Source organism: Pseudonaja textilis, chromosome 2 (genome assembly GCF_049901715.1).
Source record: "Pseudonaja textilis isolate UNSWEBS1 chromosome 2, rPseTex1.2, whole genome shotgun sequence".
NCBI classification, from domain to species: Eukaryota; Metazoa; Chordata; class Lepidosauria; order Squamata; family Elapidae; genus Pseudonaja; species Pseudonaja textilis.
The window spans coordinates 247,693,437-247,706,095 of NC_141991.1; the positions used below are offsets into that span (position 1 = coordinate 247,693,437).

The window sequence follows — 12,659 nt, forward strand, 5'->3', positions numbered from 1 at the left end:
GAGGAGGAGGAGGACTGTGGGGTCCTTAGTGTTCCCTGAGGTTGGTTGTTTTCTTGCAGACATCTCATTGCCAAAGTAGGCAACACCATCAGTGCTAGTAGGGAGTGGGGTTTGCCCTCATTTTATATTCTCGTAGCTTGCCCTGATTGGATGAACTTTTGTACTAGAGCAGAAAGCTGATATAGAGCCAGAAGCTGGAAACTAGAGAACTGCAGGACTCAGCCAAGATCAAGGGAAACTTCAGAAGCATAAGAAATTGTTGACACTGGAAAACATATTCTGAGAGATGAACTTTTCTTTCTTGCAAATATTCAAACAGACTTTGGCAGGGCAACTTATGGAGATATTACAGCTGCCTTGCATTGTAGATCCTTCACTGAGCACAGAGTGAAACCCCATCACTTTCAAGACTCTTTATCATTATTTGACTATTTGATGCAAGAGTACACAACCATCTCTGCTACAAAGTGTTGCATTGTGGTGAAGTGAAGCAGTATAAAAATGGTTCTTGGGTAATCTTTCATGCCTCATTCACATGTGGGTCCCAGTTGGGGAACAGCCCCCCTGGGGAGATCAGGCGAGCTCCTTCTTCACTGCTCTTTTAAAAACTTTGCGAGGCCAAGAGAACTTTCCTCGGATATGATGTCATCATCTTTAGCTGCTATTTCTCCCTATTTTAATTTAATTTTTATTTTACACTTTGCTAGTGTTGCACTGGCGTTTTTATCTTTGTGTCCATAAGTCTTGAAGCTGCCACGTTTGAAGACGCCTGCACTAGAGGGAATCAGTGGTGGGATGAGACCGGTTTGCACTGGTTCTAGCAAACCAGTAGTTTGGGTGAGCACTTGGCCCCGCCCCAACCACCCCTGCCCTTTCCTGTCCTATATTTCCCTGTTTTTTAGCTCGGCTGATTTACGCAGCAGCGCCAATTGCTGCGCCTCAGCTGTTTTACTCACCATCGCTGACATAGAAGGTAATTTTTGAAGCTTAAAATGGGCGCATTTTGAATGCTGCATGCACACGCAAAGCACACGTAAAGCAGGCGCACAAAGCATGCGTTCACAACCAGTTGTTAAGTCAGTTGCAGCCCACCACTGGAGAGAACCTGGAAAAAATGCAAGATTATATGAAAGGAAAAGAGACCGATTAATACAGAACGGAGCAAATTAATCTGACCTTGGAAGAATTCAAGGATTTTGGGGAACAACTGAAATCTTACACAGCTGTCAGGAACCATATCAGATTGTCTGGAAGGTCATGGCCAACCAGGCAAGTCGACACCTTCATAGCAGAATATTCAAAACTTTCCTTGGCCACAGTTGAACTCAGAGATTGTGTCAATAGTGAAACATTGGCAGGTACATGTGTCTTGTTTTAACTTGTCCATTAGAGTAAGGAGGTGTAAGGTGTTGATTACAAATGGGTTAGCTGAAGAAACGAAACTTCTATAGTTCCACCGAAGCTTGTGAGAGTCCGGAAACTTTTCAAGGATATATTAACAAGTGCAAAGAAGGCAGATGGTTTCCATAACAAAGAGAACTTGTTTACATGGTCTATTTATTTATTTATTTATTTGATTTGTCAATCACTTACAAGATAATAGGTATAAGTATAAACATGAGTAAGAATACAGCAAATAGGTACGAATAAATGGGGACAATATAGGGCAGGGACGATAGGCACGGTTGTGCACTTATGCACGCCTCTTAGAGACCTGTTAGGAATAGGGTGAGGTCAATAGTAGATAGTTTGAGGTTAAAGGAGTAGGGGTTAGAGGATGGAACAGCAGAGTTAGGTAGTGCATTCCAGGCATTGACCACTCTGTTGCTGAAGTCGTACTTTCTGCAATCAAGTTTGGAGCGGTTTACATTGCGTTTGTATCTGTCGCATGCTCTTGTATTGTTGCAGTTGAAGCTGAAGTAGCCATTGACTGGTAGGACGTTGTAGCAGATAATTTTGTGGAAGCTCTGGCTGGGAAAATCATTGTTTAATACTGTGAACCGAGAATTTCATAGTTAGTTTTACCTTGCCATTACCATGGAACATATTCAATAAACAGTAAGATTTTCAGAAATGAAATAATCCCGGCCTTTTATTTGGACACTCAAGCTGGATGTTGACAGATAGTTGATGGCATGCATATATCTTGATTGCCAGACAATACATACCAAATTTCAACTTTATGGCTTTTCATAGCCAGCTATCAACTTCGTGGGCTATGAATAGACGCTTGGTTGATCTCAAACTGTGGGCTATTGATCTAGAGTTGCAAGCAGACTTTCCAGAAACCCCCTACACACGAACCCTTGCTCATCTTCTCCAACCAGTTGGATATTTAAGCCACATAACAATCCCCAAATTCATAAGGGCCTTATATTTAGCCAGGATTCAATGCCTTCTCAACAATGTTACTGAAGGTAGATACCCAAAAACAGAACAAAACTATAAAAAAAAACCCCAACCCTTCAAATAGTCCATGCTATGGAGGAATAATTACTACAGTTACAGTCTTAACCAATAAAACTCGCCATTCTCATTCAGCACTCAGAAACAAAATTCATCCAAGTAAGAATTTATTAAAGAAGTCACACTGGCACATCTGGGAAAACCTAAATCTGAGAGTTCTGGGTTTTCCTTCCCAAAAGAAATTCAGAGATCTATCCCCTGCACCCACCAGTCCATCACATGGTCCAATCCAATCATTGTCCCAGTTGGAGACATCCCTCCAGTCATTCCCCTCCAGGTGCAGGCCAACATGTCCTTGACTCTCTGAGAAAGAATGTTGTTGAGTCTAATCTTCTGCCTCTCTCTATGAAATCCCCCCTCCCAAATTCCCAGGCACTAAATTTGCCAGCCTCGAAGCTTCTAAGTAAAATATGGCTTCCAAAGCTGACACAAGGTTATTTTGTATTGTGAATGCAGCTTCTTGGTCTTCAGCTAACCCATTTAAGCAGGTTGTCAGAATCTGAGAGACTTGGATCCAAAGCATTCTGAGAGCATTACAGGGGGAAAGGTTGGCTTACCAATTGTGATGTACAAAAGTCACACAATTCTGGATGACATCCATTTTTCTCCGAACGCTGGATTTGATTTCTATCAGACTAGTATGAAATGGCATTGGACGATCATTATCCAACCTAGTTTTCAGCGTCAATTGTATGGTAAATGTCATATTTGTGATGATAGATGAATCTGACACGTGTTTAGCTGGTGGGTGGAGACAAGGAAAGGACAAGGGACTTTCTGAGTTACCACCACTGGGTCTCTTAAATCAATCCAGGCAGAAAAAAAAAGAAGAAAAAAAAGGAGGAGAACTGGAGATGGGAAGGAAGAACAAAGCGAGACCATAAAAAAAAATCAATAAATGTTCCCTATAAAATAAATTGAGATTTGTGAAACTTACTTCCTGCGGATGTCAGAGGTGCAAATGCAGGGAATTCATTTAAAGCCAAATTGAAAACTTATCTCAGCTACTCTCTTGTGGTCCATCTCTTCTGCTGTTTACTCGGAAGGGCCTGTTGAGGAGCTGACAGCACAGCTGGACAGTAGTGAGGAGGTTGGGGAGGAACCTGGACCAGTCTTGGAGGCTGAGGAGGGTTCGGACGAGGGCTCAGCATCAGAGGCATGGATGGGGCCAGGGCAGGCTGGCAGTCATCAGCTGTCTTCAGACTCAGACAGCAGTGAAACAGGGGTGTTTCTGGAACTGCCTGCGCAGGGCTACCAGAAGACAAGAACAATTGAGGAAGCAGGGTTGACTCAGGAGTAAGGCCACAGCTCGGAGATGATTGGCTCCTCCCATAGGACATAAAAGAGCAGTGAACGGGATGTGAGTTTTTGCAGGAAGCAATTAGTTCGATTGGTCGATTCAAGCTCTGAAAAGTTCTGTTTGACTCTGTGTCAAGTTTGGCCTTGCCCTGCGTCTGGCAATTACTTCTCTGGCCGCATTCCAAGTACGAAAAGGTGGGTGTTTATAAACATTTCCCTGAAAGACTGTTTGTGAAGCCTTGCAGGCTGTGAATGAATGTAATTCACAGCTGTGGAAATGAAAGAGGTTTTGCCACCACTAAGATTGTATTTTATACTTTCTAAGGAAGCCTAGATCAGAACAGGACCTCACTGCTGATTATCTCAAAGATGCTCTTTTCAAGAGGCAACTGGACTTTCTTGTTTTTTTTTTTCTTTTGGAGACATTTTGCTTCTCATCCAAGAAGCTTCTTCAACTCTGACAGGATAGTGGGGAATGGAAGGATTGATATTCCTTGCAATCATCTGGTAATCTGCATTCTTTTAGAGCAGAGGTGCCAAACCTGATTTCATTGAGGTCCTCATCAGGGTTATGTTTGACCTCAGGTGGGGCTGAGCGTGTGGCTGAGGTGGGGTGGCCAGGATGGGCATGACCAGCTCAACATCCTGCAGCCCCCTGCCACCAAAAATGGAGCCCGGGAAGGGAGCTCTGTTTTTGCTGGCAGAGGCACTGTGGGCCGGCCCTTCACTGTTTCAGGGCGGCCACGTGGGCCAGATCTGAGCAACCTGCAGGCCAGATTCGGCCCAGGGGCCTTGAGTTTGACACCTGTGTTTTAGAGGGTCATTGAAGCACTTGGAGGTTTATCTGTGTCCTCAGAGTCACCTAAGTAATACACCCGGTTCCTGTTGTCTGCAATATTTTCCCTGGAAATCCATTCCTCCCCTCACACCATTCCAAGGGTTTCCATCCCGAATTGTATAGCTAAAAGTCTGTAGAGATTCTCAGTCATTCCAGTCTCAAAGGACAAAGTTCAGGAAAGTTCAGTTGCCTCCTGAAAAAGCACCTTTGGGACAGCCATGACGGAGGATCTCTACCGACTTACTTCTGATTCTTTCTGGAAAATCATATGGATTTTAGAACAGTATGCTTTAGTTTAGTTTAGTTTAGTTTAGTTTAGTTTAGTTTAGTTTAGTTTAGTTTAGTTTAGTTTAGTTTAGTTTAGTTTAGTTTAGTTTAGTTTAGTTTAGTTTAGTGTCATTGCACCTCATACAATGAAATCAAACACCATCTTCAGTGCACATCATGACCATAACCATGAAAATAAACACAAACACACATCCTTCACCCTCCATACATTGATCCGAAAACCCGCAACACTGCACCAACACTGCACTATACAGTAGAATTCAAAAGAGCTACTGCCCTGGGATAGAAGCGGTTTTTTTCAGCATATTTGTCCTTGTTTTTTATTTTTATTTTAGCAAGGGTAGCTTACAAAAAATGGTCAGCTGGAACAATAATTGCATGCATGTCCTGGATTGACTGGAAGTAGCATTACTGCCAAATTCTGAGTGCACTCCAGAATCACTCCATGTGCAACACTGTGATTTGAACACTCTGCAGTGTTCAATTTAGTATCCTCAAACCTTTGATTGATCTTACTTGGGTCCCTTTAGAAAAGAAGAACCAGACTACCGGCTGTGCTTTGCTTGAACAAGTCTTGCTTAGCATTTGATGTGATCCAATCACAACTAGTCATAGGATGTCTACGTGATCTTAATTGTCCAGTTAGTCTCTTTTCAGGGCAAAGCGCTCCTGGTCCAGGGAATCTAGTTCTTTTATTAAATCAATAATCAATTCCTTTTCATTTCATCCTTCCTTTGATACCAATTTGCTGATCCTTGGGTCCTACCATCCATTTTGTCTCAGGTCTTATCCCACATTTCTGTCAGGTTGCTTATTATTCAGCAACAAAGATGATTAGGGGACCGAGGCTAAAACGTATAAAGAACAGTTGCTGGAATTGGGTATGTCTAGCTCAATGAAAAGAAGGACTAGGGGGGTGACATGATAGCAGAGTTCTGATATCTCAGGGGTTGCCACAAAGGGGTCAAGCTATTCTCCAAAGCACCAGAAGGCAGGACAGGAAGCAATGGGTGGAAACTAATCAAGGAGAGAAGCAAGTTAGAACTAAGGAGAAATTTCCTGACAGAACAATTAATCAATAGAATGACTTGCCTCCAGAAGCTGTGAATTCTGCAACTCTGGAAGTTTTGAAGACGAGATTGGACAACCATTTGTCTGAAATGGTATAGGTTTCCTGACTGAATGGTGGGTTGGACTAGAAGACCTCCAAGGTCCCTTCCAACTATTCTATTCTATTCTATTCTATTCTATTCTATTCTATTCTATTCTATTCTATTCTATTCTATTCTATTCTACTTCCATTCCATTCCATTCCATTCCATATTTTCTATTCTGTTCTGTTCTGTTCTTATTTAGAATATGATGAGAACATGACAGAAGAGACAGTGAATTTTACTGGTGTCTTAGGCATGAAAGCCAGCTGGGTGATTTTGAACAATCATCAGAGGACAGTGAGTTCTAATCCTGCTTTAGGCATGAAAGCTGGCTGGATAACTTTGGACCAATCACCAAGAGACTGTGAGTTCTAATTCCATTTTAGGCATGAAAACCAACTGGGTGACTTTGGGCCAACCACCAGGAGACTGTGACTTCTAGTGCTGCCTTAGGCCCAAAGCCAGCTCACTCTCTCTCTCAACTCTTGAAAGAAGAAGACAAAGATCTTGTTATGAAAGCTGAAGGGTCTTGTCCAGGCAGTCACTAGGAATGGACATTGACATGAAAGTGCACACTGCCAAATCCATAAGGATCTCTTGGTTATGTTGGGGTGAACACTAAAGGTCTACAAATAGATAAATAAAAATTAGGTCTCACCTCTATGAATGGTCTGTATCTTCTTCAATCTCGGCATCAGCCTTGGAGGACATATTTTACTCAGAAGCTCCGAGGCTGCCCCAATTAGTGCCTGGAAATTTGGGAGGGGGGATTTCATAAAGAGAGGCAGAAGATTAGACTCAACAACATTCTTTCTCAGAGAGTCAAGGACATGTTGGCCTGCACCTGGAGGGGAATGACTGGAGGGATGTTTCCAATTGGGATGATGATTGGATTAGACCACGTGATGGACTGGTGGGTGCAGGGGATGGATCTTTGAACTTCTGTTGGGAAGAGAAAACCTGGAACTATCAGATTTGTGTTTTCCCAGATTTGCCAATATGATTTCTTTAATAGATTCTTACTTGGATGAACTTTGTTCCTGAGTGCTGAATTGATATGGGGAGTTTCGTTGGAACGTTGACACTCAGCTCCTGTACTACTCCAGTCCCCAACATTTTTGGCACCAGAGACCCGGTTTCCTGAAAGACAATTTTTCCATGGACCAGGGGTGGAAGGAGAGGAGGAGTGTGGAACCTGGTTCCCCAGCATGCACAGTTTACAGTAGGGTTCACGGTGACAATCTGAGGTGGAGCTGAGGCAGTGATGCTAACACTGGGGGAGCAACTGCTATTACAGATGGAGTTTCCCTCACTTGCCCACCGCTCACCTCCAGCACTGCAGCCGGACTATGTTGGGGGATGTTAGGGACACTCCTTACTCTACCAGAGGCCTGGGACTTTGAAGGTTCTGCGCAGGATCTTAAGCTGTTTCTAACACCGCACTTTTCTGGACAGAGAGCTCTGATCTTGATCCTGAGAGTTATTGAAGTCCCTTTCTTAAGAGTCACTGCCTGAGTGGATTTACCATCACTGGGACCTCTTTGATCTTGACTTTCTACATCCCCTCTAGTTCCCTTTCCTCTCTCTCTCTCTTTCTTTCTTTCTCTCTCTGTCTCTCTTTGTCTCTGTCTCTGTCTTTCTCTCTGTCTCTCCGTCTCTCTCTCTCTCTCTCTGTCTCTACCAGTCTCTGTTTCTGTCTCTCTGTCTCTGTCTCTCTCTCTTGTCTTTTTCTCTGTCTCTCTTTCTCTCTGTCTGTCTGTCTGTCTGTCTGTCTCTGTCTCTGTCTCTCTCAGAAACACAATATACTCGTGGGACCATGGAGGACAAGCACAGACTTAGAGAGCCAAAACAGGCAAATAAATCAGCTGTCGGTGTTCCTGTTCTGGGAAGGTTAACTTTGGCTTTCTCCGCTCTGCCCCTTCCGTAGCGGAAAGTAGATTCTGCGTATGACCTCCTCAGATTGAATGTTCACTTTAGCCTAGATTTGCTGAGCTATTTGTTAATGCTTGCATACCGAGGCGGTTCTCTCCAGGGTTTTATAGAAAAACCTCATTTCAATGTAAAATTCACAGCATCAGATTGAAATTTATTTTGAGAAGAGTTAGCATTCCTGATTTTCAGGCCCTCACAATCACATCTATGTCAGATGGTAATTACATGGTTTTTGTGCATTGGTAGGCCTGAGAAAGTGGGGAAAATGGAAGATAATGTGGTTCCATTGAACAAGCGAAAGTTCTTTTGTGGTTTTTTTTCGCCCAGAGAGATTTTTAGCAGTAGCAGGAAAGAGGCTACATCACTATTCATCTATTACTACAGACAAAATCATTTTTTTAAAGACTCCTGTTCTTAGACAAAAATGTCCATTCTCTCTGTGATTCTTCAGTAAAAAATTTTTATAAAAGGATATCATGATGCCAAACCATGGATACTTTAAGCTTCGTCAAGTGAAATTTATTAAAATATGATGATCATAAACATAGGACAAGCAATTTTGGCTAAAATCAGGAGAGAAAAAAAAATACTTATAACATGCTATACTTATACTAACCTTATTTACCTATTACAATAATTATCAGCATTCAACAAGGCCAGAGGCTATGTATTTAATGTTGATTTTATATTTCTTATATCCACTTTTTTTCTCTTCTTTTGGGGAAGGGTTTGTTTGTAATTCTTGTTTCGTTGTTTTTTAAAATGTATTTTATCTTCAGGAAAAAATAAAAATTGCAATCTCTATTCTCTCTCTCTCTTTCTCTCTCTCTCTCTCTCTCTCTAACTTCCTCCCTCCCTTATCCATCCATCCATCCATCCATCCATCCATCCATCCATCCATCCATCTATCTAGCTATCTAGCTATCATCTATTTATATCCAGTACATATTTTCACCCAAGGAGTTCAGGATATCTATGTGTTTGGTTCTCCATTCTGCCCTCACACCAGTGTAGATGTATGATCTCATTGTGTCTTGTCTTGTCTTGCCTTCAGGTACTTTGGAGAATAAATTGATGCCCTCTTCCCTGTGGAAGCCCTTCAAGTATTGGAAGATGCTATCATGGCTTTCCTAACCCTTCCTTCCTTCTTTCCCCTTTGTCCTCTGCTCTCCTCTGCTCCCTTCCCCTCATATCTCTCACCTCCTTCCCTCCCTCCTTCCTTCTTTCCCCTTTGCCCTTCCTCTCCTCTCCTCTGCTCCCCTCCCCTCTCCTCTCTCTCCTCCTTTCCTCCTTCCTTCCCTCCCTCCCTCCCTTCCTCTCAACAGAAATATATATGACCACCTGAAATATCTTCCAGCAATTGTACTTCAAATAACTGGTTTCAGTTTACAGTTTTAGCTGAGTAATAAAATACGATTAACAATTATTCCTTCTGTACTGTATTTAAGAGTTATTCCCTCCCTCTTCTGTCACATTATATGTTATCACTTTATTGCAACTTGTGGAAAGAGCCTTGGGCCACTTTGCAAACACAGTAGGAGGACCTTAATTCCTTTTGAGGATTCTCAATTGTACACCTTAGTTCAAAGGTTCCTGGTGCATGCACTACAGCCATGCGTCATCAGACATTAAACTTCAAAGCTTAATCCTGCTTCATTACATGCTTAGCAATTAACTTTTCTACATATTTTCAATATTAAAATTTAAATCTCCCCAAATGCCCTTTTCAATTTTATATTTTGGGGTTTTTTGTTTCTGTTTTGTTTTAAATCTTAATCATCCTAGAAGCGTGAATGACTTGATAGGACAAAATGAAACTCACCTTCTTCTGAGAATATTTTTCCCGTGTATTTACCTCATGAATATTTCTCTCCATCAGGTGCAAGTCATTTACATTTACCGAGAGCTTCTCCTGACCTTGAATTCTGTATTTTTCACATTTCTGTGAAACTACCTGAGGTGCACCTATAGACAAGAAGGTGCAGTGGCTTGCTGAATGCATGGTGAAATGCAAGGCTGGGCTTCAAAAATTTCACCAATCGGTTCTCTGCCCAGTTGCTGGGTGGGCGTGGCCATGGTGGGCGTGGCCTAGTCAGCCTCCTGTACCACTGGGGGGGGGGGGCATTGTTTTCATCTTCCCCAGACTCTGGAGGCTTTCCTTGAGCCTCTGGGAGGGCGAAATCAGCCTCTCCTGGGCTTCGGAGGTTCTCCAGAAACCAGAAACAGGTCCACTTCCGGCCTTCTGGAGCCTCCGGGACAGAGATGGTATTCAGCAGGTTCTGACCAGTTCTGGAGAACCGGTAGCGGAAATTTTGAGTAGTTTGGAGAACCGGCTAATCCCACCTCTGACTGGAGATTTTACAGTATCCCTTCTCCTGCCATGCCCACCCAAGCCACGTCCACAGAACCGGCAAAAAAATAAAATTGAAGGCCACCACTGCTCCGGGAGAGCCGTTTTTCGCCCTCCATGAGCCTCCACGCGGGCCCTGCACTTACGTCACATCCAAAATGGGCTGTGTGGAGACTCCTGGGAGGGGTGGGGTGGGTGGGACAGGGCAGGGCCAACCAGGGGTGGGATTTGGTACTTCACTGAACTGGCCTGTGATGACCCGGAGCGTATCAAAAATATAACAAAAACCGAAATGTAAATAAAGGCCCTTTAACGCCTTCAACTCGGCTTCACTGTTTAATTGTTCACAGTTGAAGATTAAACTATTTTCAAAATAACATTCCAAACAAAAGAAATACAGTTCTAATTCAAAGAGCAGATAACGAAGCAAAACCCCAAAAACAAACTGCACCGAAGGAAGTTCCACGACAGACCTGGATAAATAATTACAAACTTCAGGACGATAACCAGGTACAGTCCGTTGGAAGAATGCCAACCAAGGTAAACCTCATCCAGGAATAAAACACTAACTTGTCTCCAGTGTTTGTTAGCACGCAGGTCCAAACTCTTGTGCAGATCTCACACCTGCAACCCACGAGGAGGATCATGGCCCTCTCCTCCCAAGTAGACCGTGTTTTTCCCTGATTCTCTCCCCACTGCGTGCCCTAGGATGAAGAGGGGATGGGCCTGGGTCCTCCTCTGACTGTTCAGCTGGTCTCTGCCCTTCCCCAGCCTCCTCCACCACCTCTGGAGCCACACTCCCTGTTGGCTGTTCCTCCTCTCCCTCGGAGTCAGTCTCCACCAGGGGCATGACACGGCCATAACATTAGCTAGGGGTTCTCCCGTAGCAGCCCATCCTTGGTGAGATGGTTCAGAGACCTGTCAAGAGTGGTCTTGGGTCCAGCTTTACAGAAAATCTTATTCAAAAGCATTCTCCATTTGAAGTGATATCTGATTCAAGTCAATTTTAAAAAGACAAACACCCTTTGTGCAATTTAATATTATACAGGTAGTCCTTGACCTGCAACAGTTCATTTAGCAACCCTTCAAAGTTACAAGGGCACTGAAAAAAAGCAAACTTATGGTCATTCTGTACACATAACAACTATTGCAGCATCCTCATGGTCACACAATCAAAATTGAGACGCTTGGCTCATGTTTATGGCGGTTGCAGTGATCCCTTTTTGAGACCTTCTGACAAGCAAAATCCATGGGGAAGCCAGATTTACTTGACAGCTGCGTTACTAACTCAACAACTGCAGTGATTCATTTAACAACGGGGGCAAGAAAGGTCATAAAATGGGGCAAAACTCACTTAACGACTGTTGGTTAGCAACGGAAATTTGGGGGCTCATTTCTGGTCGTAAGCTGAGGACTACCTGTATTATCTGAAATTAGGAAAGGAAATTTCAAATCTGTTTAATATCACTTCTGAGAAAATATCATTCATGGTCTATCTTGACAAAGAAAGCTAATATCAATCTCCATTCAGATTTTGTTAGGAAATTGTGATGCTCAGAACTGGACAAGGCACACGAACGACTACTATGAGAGGGATACAAAATATCTTTAAAACGACAATAGGAAATGCTTCACATTTTTGTGCTTATAAGTATTCAAAGTGATCACCATCAAATACTAACATTTCAGTAGTTCATTCTTGTAGAGTAGAAAATTGGCTCTTGATCCATAACATTGGGATTTTCCCTGTCTTCTACTCAGAGGGGCGTGGAATGGCCTGGTATGTGTCCATCAAGACTTTCTAAAAGTGGCCATTCAGAAAAAGAAATAACAGAGTTGGTAGGGACCTTGGAGGTCTTCTAGTCCACCCCCTGCACAAGCGGGAGACCCTATATAGCATTTCAGACAACTTGACTGTCCAGTCTCTTCTTAAAAGCCTCCAGTGATGGAGCACCCACAACTTCTAGTGGCTGATTAATTGTTCAGGAAATTTCTCCTTATTCTAGGTTGCTTCTCTCCTTGACTAGTTTCCACCCATTGCTTCTTGTCCTGCCCTCAGATACTTTGCAGAATAGCTTGACTCCCTCTTCTTTGGGGCAGCCCCTGAGATATCAGAAGACTGCTATCATGTCTCCCCTAGTCCTTCTTTTCATCAGACTAGACATACCCAATTCCAGCAACCGTTCTTTATATGTATATATAAAGACTTAGTAAGACGACACCTGGAATAGTGAATCCAGTTTTGGTTACCACGTTACAAAAAAAGACGTATAGACTTTGGAAGAAGTGCAAAGAAGAGCAACTAAGATGATTAAAGGCCTGCAGACAAAAA

The 12,659-nt window shown here is 43.0% G+C and overlaps 1 long non-coding RNA gene across 1 annotated transcript in view; it reads left to right on the forward strand.

Moving 5' to 3' along the window:
- Positions 1 to 9,402, forward strand: part of LOC148127450 (uncharacterized) — a 54,724-nt gene extending 45,322 nt beyond the window's left edge. Inside the window, exon 4 of the long non-coding RNA XR_015742415.1 lies at positions 9,032 to 9,402. This is a non-coding gene — a long non-coding RNA (uncharacterized LOC148127450). The remainder of the gene's footprint in view (positions 1 to 9,031) is intronic.
- Positions 9,403 to 12,659: the final 3,257 nt, after the last annotated feature.